This window comes from Mycetomoellerius zeteki, unplaced genomic scaffold (assembly GCF_001594055.1).
Source record: "Mycetomoellerius zeteki isolate Tzet28-1 unplaced genomic scaffold, Tzet1.0 scaffold149, whole genome shotgun sequence".
Classification (NCBI taxonomy): Eukaryota; Metazoa; Arthropoda; class Insecta; order Hymenoptera; family Formicidae; genus Mycetomoellerius; species Mycetomoellerius zeteki.
Window position 1 is genome coordinate 1,966,115 of NW_017256436.1, and position 9,447 is coordinate 1,975,561.

Genomic DNA, 9,447 nt, shown 5'->3' on the forward strand with positions numbered 1-9,447 from the left:
TTGCTAATTTGCTTAGTAATTACGAGTTAATATTAAAAATAGTAGATTATGTAATTAAAATTAGCCGTTTTTTATATGGCTTTATCGTTTCGTATTAATTTTCTAATCTAAATCTATTTTCATTGTAACATTGATAAACATGTTTATTTCATGTACCAGAAAAAATTAAAATCGCTGAATATATTATAGATGCGAAGACAAAGGTGTTAATTATTGGTTAAATTATTGGAAATGATATATTGTAAATTGATTTGGACGTAAAGATACTAAATATTGCAAGTAACATATTACGAATTAACGATCGTTGACGGAAGTATCAAGTATATATTTCGTGTGCTTGTGTAAGCTTGTATCCAGTCCTCCTAACCGCGGGCCATCACAGCCCAGTTGCGGTCGATGATTCCGACCAGGCCAGGTAGCCGCGCAAGATAATTAATGAATTGGGGAAACGATGACCGTGAGACGAGGATATGTGGATTGCATTGATAATTTTTGTCGGTTAATCGTATTAAAGGAATACGTATCGGAACACAAAAGCCGTTAGAGACCCTGAAATTTTCCTGAGGTCCGGAATTACGCTCACACCGTGGAGAGAGAATCGAATAAAAATAATCATTATGGTGAGAACGTCCAGAGTATAATCCATTTATATAGACTATTATTATGCTATATTGATATTGGAATATAATAAAAATTTCGGTCAAACTTATCGAAACATCGTTGATAAATGATTGTTATTGCGGGCGGTGATTCCCATGATAAATTCAAAAGTGAACTTGAATTTTTTATTATAGATGAAACACAAAGTGAAGCAAAATAAAATAGAGAGAGTGAAAGTTTTGAGATATAACCTCTATACAGTCGGTCTATTATTTTTTGCCTTTGTGTCAGGTCAGTAACGATTCAGTCGATTTTCTACTCGTCATAGTCGATTTTCTACTCCTCATCATTTACAATCAAGGTTTACTATTTTTTTATCCGGTACGATGTGGTCGTGCTTGATTGTTTTTTACGAGAGGAAACAAACAGAGAGCGACGCACAGTACAATGAAAAAGTGGCTACATCTCAGCGGAGGCTGCGAAGGGAAATGTAAGAAGGCGCCAGAGTTAATCGGAGTAACAAAAGCACCGCATGTATTAACCTCTTCATTTTTGTAACGCCTTTACTGCACGACGCGTGACCGTAAATTAATCGTGTCAAGAATTTTCGCGTTTCATCACTTTTTGCGTCGCGAGGAAAGAGCCCGTGCACAGCCAGCGTTGCAAATGAAGACGTCAACGAGAAGAGGCAAAAAAAGTCGAAAGAGTTTGCACGTGCACGAGAGAGAAAGAGCACGAGGTCTTAGCATACGATGAGAAAAAAGAGCATTATTAATATAACGTATTATTGATATCCCTTTTACTGTAAACTGCTTCCCGCAATCACGCGTCAGAAAAATACAACTCGCGTGAATGCAGAGGGATGTTCGATCGAGCCTTATCTCTGTGATTATGAGCTTTTCCTTTACGGCGCGGCGTAGAGAATGTGGCTGAAGCTGGTAGGAATGGTGAATCGCAGCATATCGTATAGAAACACTGGTTTCGTCGCGGGACATGCATTTGCAACAACATTTCTTCGGTCCCGCGAGAAAATAAAGGAGCATTCGATGGATACAGACACGCACCACATGCGTACGTATAATACATACATATACGCGTCGGCCGTTGCGAGGGCCACAGCTATAAAATCTGTGCCGCCTTTCAAAGCTCTCACGAGGCACGACGGAATTTTAGTACGACTTAATTACGACTGTCCTCGCGCTCTGCACTGTTGTCCTTTTTATTCCACGAAGACCTGGGGGCACATTTACGATGCTCCCGCAGATCCGCCCATCCATCGTAAGGTCTAGGATTCTCCACGGATTCTGTTCCAAAGTTGCCAATAGTTTGAAAATCATTACTGTGTATATCTTGTGGAATTATGGATTTTAAAGCTCGGCTATCTTGAAGTGCCATATTGATTGTATGACATCAGATTAGTTTTATTTTTTAGTTTTCTCTTAAAAACATAATAATTTTGTAATCCTGAAACTTGCAGTAAAATATTGATATGGCAAGCTGAGACATCTGTTCGATTTGTCACACAAAAGTGTAAAATAATTGATGAAATAATGCAGCGATTTTTAACAGGTGAAGAGTACCATTATTACAGAAATTGTTTCAAACTTTTATATGACATATTTACGCATATTTTGCACTGAAGAAAATTTATTTTATAACTTAATACATATTTTTTTGAATGTTACTAATTGTAAGTAAACATTTACTTACAGTAAATAAATATCATGTTATAAAAAAATGACAGTTAAATGAAATTAATAGTTTTTGTTTCAAATAAATGTTTACATTTAGTGAATATTTATTTAGAATTATTTAAACAAATATTTATTAAATTTAGTTTTTTTCAGTGTACAGGTTTTAAAATTGAAAATATTTTTAAAGATAAACTAAAAAATTACGTAGTAATTAATCTGTCATCATACTATCAATATAGTGCCTCGAGATAGTCAATTTTTTAGTTGTATTTGCGCACGTCATTGATTTATCGAAACTTAGGATATCCTGCAGTGACTTTTACGTTCTAGAAAACTTTTTCTTTTGCATTTTGCGGGAAAACTATTTTGTTCCTTTGAGGTAGCGTGATATTTTTTGTGATATTTTCTGTGTTAATCTATATGTTTTTAATGCGATTCGTGTACGGGACAGCGAGGTACGTTACATCGATCGCGCGTGCTCGAAATCGCAGAGTCCGACACCGACAGTGGAGATCAGCGAAAGTGAAACGCTTTTTGGGCAAAGTGACGGCAATTTCCTGCGATTAAAATCGCGACTAATTGGCTCAAAAATCTGTACAATTTCCGCACGCGGTCTCGCGCTGGCCCGGTGGTGCAATGGCGATGGCGTTGGTGGTGGGTGGTGGTGGTGGTGATGGTGGTGGCAGTGGTGGTAGTCAACAATTTACTCGTTAGTGGTCCGACGAGTGTGCCGCGCCGCTCAATTAACTTGCGAATCAACGAGCCAGCCGCTTTGTCCGCGCGCGAATATTTCTGTGTAATTCGTACGCGCGGCCCTCGTGACCAACAAACGCGCGATGCGGGAAATAAAAAGCGAGGGCCGGCTGGTGGTAACTACGGGGTGTGGGAGGGCTAACAGAAAAATAACAGAGCGAGCAAATGGGAATCGACACCGGCCGCTGTTTTCCGGTCATAAAAGGTCGGCTTGACGGCGGGGGTGAATGTCTTTCGAGAGCGATCAAAAAATGATGGGCTCGTTTGTGCGCCGCAACCGGTGCTACGCGCGTGAAAATAGCCGTCCTCACAAATTAGCCGTGGCCTCTCGTACCTGGAAATGTCGAATTTTACAACGTTCTTTGCGAGAGATCCCGGTGTGGATCCCGCGAATCGTCGATTCCCCTGCATGAGCGTAATCCGCGCACGTTGCGCCGCTTTAACGGCGCGGCTTAATCTTTGCTTTAATAATCGCATAAAATGATAAACAACGTCGTCCACAGACTGGTAAGCGCGGATGAATACGCACGCGGAAAGCAGAACGCGCGGCTTTAAAACGCTCAACAATTGGACTCACGTGGTGCATATCAAAAGACATAAACCTGGTCATCATAAAAATTTTATAAACGTTCGTGACTTTATTGCGACTACATACGCGCAATTCTGTAATGTTGCTCGGTTGCAACTACTGCATCGATTGTGATGAATTTCTCTTTAGCTTCATTAGCTTTTACCAATTATTGATGAAATACAATCCCATCATTAATTTAAAACGTCATATTATTATATGTTACGAAGAAACAGTATGTAACAAATTTATTATTAAATAAATATATAATTAATAGTTATGAACGAACAATATGATTGAACAATATGTTCGGTGATATTTTTTAGGCTAGATAGATCGCGAATAATGAAAATACCTGGCGGGTATCGTACGATCAAGAAAACCGGTACTGTTCGCTCTCCGTCTCTCCCGCGCCATCGTCCTTTCCGTCCCATTCTCTCCCTCTTTTTACGCTCGTCGATGCACAAAAGCGGCCCGTACCAGCTTCTGGATCCATCCAGTCAGAAAATATTAATAACAAAATATGATATAATGGGAGCATCTCCTGTGCGAAATACAATACAATGTTTATGCAGAGGATTAAGCGATGTTGCATGATCACGTGAAAAGTATCGACCCGGGTGGGACTGAACGAAAGTTCGCCACGCGGATAGCCGGGCCGGACTATTGCAACGCTGGCCGGCGGGCAGCAGAGGCAGATGGTTCGGGAACATGGGCCCCAGGTTTGATCCTTGGTTTTGATTAGCCCGCGGGAGAGATTTACCTTCGAGATTAGGCTCGGATACAATTTTTCGTGACGGCCAGAGCGATTTCGAAATGTAATGTTTTGTCTGTTTGTCTTTATCGTCTGACGTTTCACGCGCCTTTCAACAGACCTCTTCTTTCTTATCTTTCGAGAGAAATGGAATCGATCGAGACGATTGTACCTTGCGTGCGAACGAGTGCGATCGTGCCTCGAGCATATCACGGAGAACAACGCGCGGTAAATGTCGACAATTGGATGAAATTAATCGGCGCTCGAACGACGTCGATAGTCGGATCGCCGAAATTTTAGGCGGTTTCTTCGAGCCAATAAATTTCACGTCGAATAAAATATGCGTCGATTTATATTCGGCTGGTCGGTCCTTTTTTTCTGCTGGGTGCGCTTTTAGACGCTGAACGAAACCCGAAATCTGGCCCCGCGGGTACGATTGAGAGAGAGGAGTGTAAGAGGTCGTTGGGGATAGATAATTTCGCGAGACGCAGCCGCGATCGTACCTAATTTTATAAATTCGGAGTATGTTCATCGGAGGGCTTGGCCCTCCTGGAGAAGATCAGCGAAGCAAAAGAAGATCGCGGAGAAAAGGAGGGGGCAAGGGAGTAGATAGGATAGGAACAAAAGAAGATTCAAGATCCCCAATGGCCTCCGGGTTGGCACTGTTATATTATGCAGGGCGCCCGAAGACAAAGCGACAGAATACGTTGAGGAAATCGTTAAAAAGTTTACCGGACGAAAGGCCGGTGATCAAGACGAAGACGAAGGGGAAAGGAAGGGGTAGAGATGACGTTAGCTTTGACTTGGATGAGGAAGAAGAGGAGGAGGACGAAAAGATGGAAAAGGAGAGAATGCAGGAGAAGAGAAAGAGGCATGTAGAAAGAGAGAAAAGGACGAGATCTATGAGAGAGATGATCGTCTACGAGCACGAGGAGTGTAAATAATACTAAGGCTGATTGTGGGCGTGGCTGACAGAACTCTAAAAACCTTCGACTATATATCAAAGGGTTTACTGCCCTTGGATGATTCTCTCTCATAGCGAAGAAGAGACGTTGGAAGAACAAATACTGGACTGCGTGCAAGAGGAGTGGGAAGAAACAAAAGTATCTCTAGCGGTATACGAAGATATAGAAGGGAGACGGAGATTGAAGGAAGAGGAAGGACTCTGAGGATGCGGCACGAGGATTCGGTGTAATCTCGAAAAGGAAAGTCCTACCGTTTCTTTCATACGTTATTACCATTACTAGTGCACCGCGAACAAGATTGGTTGCTCTCTCTTCTTCCTCGTAACCTTCTCTGTATAAGCTTCTATTTATCGACTGTAAGATGCTTATGTCTCAACACTCTCGCGACGTTTTCCACGACATGGAAGAACTGTAAGAAATAGCGGGAAATATTTTTTATACATACAACGCTACATTATGCAGACAGGCATTGATTAAAATCAGTATTATTAACTTAACGTAACAAGTATTATATGAATATTATTTGTGAGTTATTCAAGTTATAATTGTCTGCGGCTAATAAGACATAGATTTGTTTGCTCGTCAGTCGCGGGATACCTGTGCATCTCAACATGTTCCGTGTTGTCCGATCGATCGATTAAGAAGGATGGTGAAGAAGGAAAACGAGGAAAGAGGAATACGGTAAAGCGGAGGAGGAGCAAGGAGGTGTGGATACCTATGGCATCCACTCTCTCCTCCGTTCTTTCCAGACTCAACAAACGTTAGAAGCTACCTCGATGGCTGCCTGCCTGCCTACTTACTGGCCTGAGATGTTCGCCTGGTAAGCTGGCTGGCTGACTGGCTGGCTGGCTGTCTGACTGGTTGCTTGCTTCAGCTCTCGATTACTTGAAAAACCGGATTCCTTCTGCGCGAAACTGTGTTTCCCGTCTTCTGTTTATGTACTAACACACGCTCGGAGAACAATATTGGTTATTTCGTTGCATGTGTATATGCCACGGCAATTGCGCGTCTCTCCGTTACGCTTCATTTTATCTTCAATCGGCCCAGATTCTTGCGTTTAGATAAACGCGATCACTGACGCACTGTCTCAATAGAGAAATCGAGAGTCGAGGTTTGTGATTCGACGATCGGAATTCGAAACGGACGCGGAAGAGAGCAACGGTACTCGATGAGTCGCGATGTCATCGGCCGTAGCCGGAGGGTCGGTGTTCGAGGGTTAAATCCAAGGGTTTCGAGGGAGTCGGTGTCAAGGGTAAACGTATACGTGCCTAAGCACAAACACGCCCTTACAAGTATATAAGCGTGCTTATGATGGAGCAGGATGAGCGGGGGCTTCGTCGTTTGGTAAGAACAATGGTGACGGGATCGCGGGTACATCGAGGATATTAGAGAGGAGAAAGCGAGCACAAAGAGCATATCTTCCGAATAATTTCACATGGCCCTCTGTTCGCCGGTAGTTGGTCGACCGAAAGAAGCGTATGGTCCTTTACCTCGACGAAAAGAACCGCAACGGTGCGGCGAGTCGAAATCCCGCGACGCGCAAGCCTCGGGGGAAAATATTTTCGAAGATCAAACACGAAACTAGCTGCACTGAAATAGTTTTTATTGTTATAAAATTTATGCAAATTTAATTTCCGCTCGATAAATTTATATCGGATGAAGAGTAAATTGTGTCTTAATATTAATATACATACATTGATCTTTTTCTTTATGTATATGTATATATATGTTAAATTTTTTGAAATTTTATGAAATATAATACATCTTTGAATTACAGGGGTATCATAATGTTGTAGTTTATCACTTACTAAGAGAAGAAATCGATTTTGTGATACTTAATAAATTCCATTTGTTGTACATACGTGTGTAGTTTAGCCTTCATTCATTCGACCGTCGTGGCGGCGGCGAGTCGTAGGACGAAGGAAGAGACGTGACGAGACCGACGAGAGATACCGGACACTCATTTAGCCTGGCAATTTATTCTCGCGTTTTGTAATTAACACCAGGAAAGAAGTAGCAGAAGTTATTCTTCTCCTACGGGCACGGGACGGCGTGGCACGGGTGGAAGCGACTACTCCGGTCAGTCTGCCTCCTCCCCCTCCGTCATTTCACTTCGACTCGCTCCACCTTCGACTCTTCCTCACGTGAAGAAAACGTACATATCACTATTAAGCGTCAGGATGGTTGAGGCCCGGAACCTCCTGGACCAACTTGAGAATAAGAAACACGCACGCACACGCACACGTACACGTACACGTACACACACACGCATACAGAAGAAGAAGAAGAAGAAGAAAATGGAGAAGAATGGCGAAAGGGGGAAACGCAGATGAAGGGGGAGAGGAACGGAAAAGAGACGGAGAAGAATGGAGAAAAGGAAATAGGGGTAAGAGGTAAGAGATGAGGCGACGGCGGGGCGAGAGCGAAGGAGAACGGAGGAGGATGATGGAGGCCTCTCCTCTGCATGCCACCGCAGTCAGCCTCAGACAGAAAGCGGTCTGTATAATTATGGGTTGTCACCTCATCAGCTCCGGGAGGGGAAGGGCCAGGGGAGGTGGCGGGGAGCGTTCATCGTCTGCGCGGAGGCAGGAGGCAGGAGGTTATAGGAGTGCAGTCTTTAGCTCAAATTGTGTTTTATCGTCTTTCGCATTTGGCTTTAGGGTCCCAGCGACCGGAGGGTGATTGAGCCGCTCGGAATGGCCTCCTTCTTTTGGGCCTTTGCCCGATGTCTTCTCGAAAGATGTCCGTTCTTACCAGACGCGACGATTCTCAGGTATAATTGTGCGTCGCATGTCCACTCTCTTGCTCGAGTATTCGTTTATTATGAATGAAGCGTTGAACGTAGACGATGGATATTTGACATTTAAAAAAGTGAAGGACGCGCACGCATCGTTCTTATCTTTCTCCGAGGGAGACGAGCGATGTGCGTAGCGTCACGCGTCAAGGACCTCGAAACATCTTCATCGATCGTGAAATGCCGACGCTGCGTGCATTGTGGTTGGTAAATACGTATTGTCGGGGCTGTAAAAATCGCGAAACGTGCTTTTTAGGTATCTACAATATAACGTGTCTTCTTTCTTGCTTTTGTATCCGTTTCTCGGTCTCACCCTTCCTTCCTTTCGCGCATATACGTGCCAGTCTGTGCGAAGGCACATATACAAAAAGGGGCGCTGCGCGAGAAGGTACTGAGGCTAAGTGGCGAGTTTAGAGGGATTTCATTAAATCATATGGATTGGGGATAATGTATGTTATTGAGCGGAGCGTTCAAATCGCGCTCTATAAGTTGTAATAAGTCCAATTTTAGGGCCGGTCATGGGCCGGGTCCCGCAGTGGTTGTCGAACGATTCGGTCGCCCGCTGGCCGTTGGCTGCCAATTGGCTCGCGGCCAGCACGGAATGACAGTCACTGGGACCGACGAACCCGCCACTTACTCGTCAAACGGCCAGCCGGTCCGCCGAAATCACTGCCATTTAGATAATTTGTAATGAATAGGCACCGCTGATTCCATACCCCTACTGCTTCTCCCTCTTCTCCTTCTTCTCTCTCGCGCTCAGTCTGGGCTCCAAAAGTACACGCCGGTCAGGTTGGCAATGACAACAGTATAGTTTATCCAATATTTCATAGGTCGGCGTGGATGACGGTTCTAAGAAAGACATAATAAATCGCGATAGAGAGCTCTCTGAAACCGTCGAGTTTATCCTAGACCACTTAAGAAAGAATTCGAGATTTCATCCTCACCTAAGCGGGAAGGGGTTGACCTCGATATGTTTCAAATAGATGTGTGTATTCGCTCATAGGATACTCTGTGGGTAGGGGTATAACGTGATTAAACGTGATTGTTAGATGCCAAAGTAAATCTATGTTAATCGAATATATAGGATTGCATATAGACACCGAATTACATTTTAGGAGAAAACATATCAATGCTAATACTGCGTGTCAGTATAACAAATAGCGAGACATGGTGCGCGACGTCTTGTCGTTCTTCTCGCGAGTTTTCCCCGCGACGGGAGACACGTGCCGAAGGTACGTGGCATCGATCAAAAAACGTGACTGCGCATATATTATCGCTCCGTGTTGCCGACTAACGAGAGAAAGAGAGAAGAAGGGAAA

At 43.7% G+C, this 9,447-nt stretch overlaps 1 protein-coding gene across 4 annotated transcripts in view; it reads left to right on the plus strand.

The window, feature by feature from the left end:
- dac (dachshund family transcription factor) overlaps window positions 1–9,447 on the plus strand; it is a 197,775-nt gene that overhangs the window by 82,456 nt on the left and 105,872 nt on the right. The window lies entirely within an intron of this gene.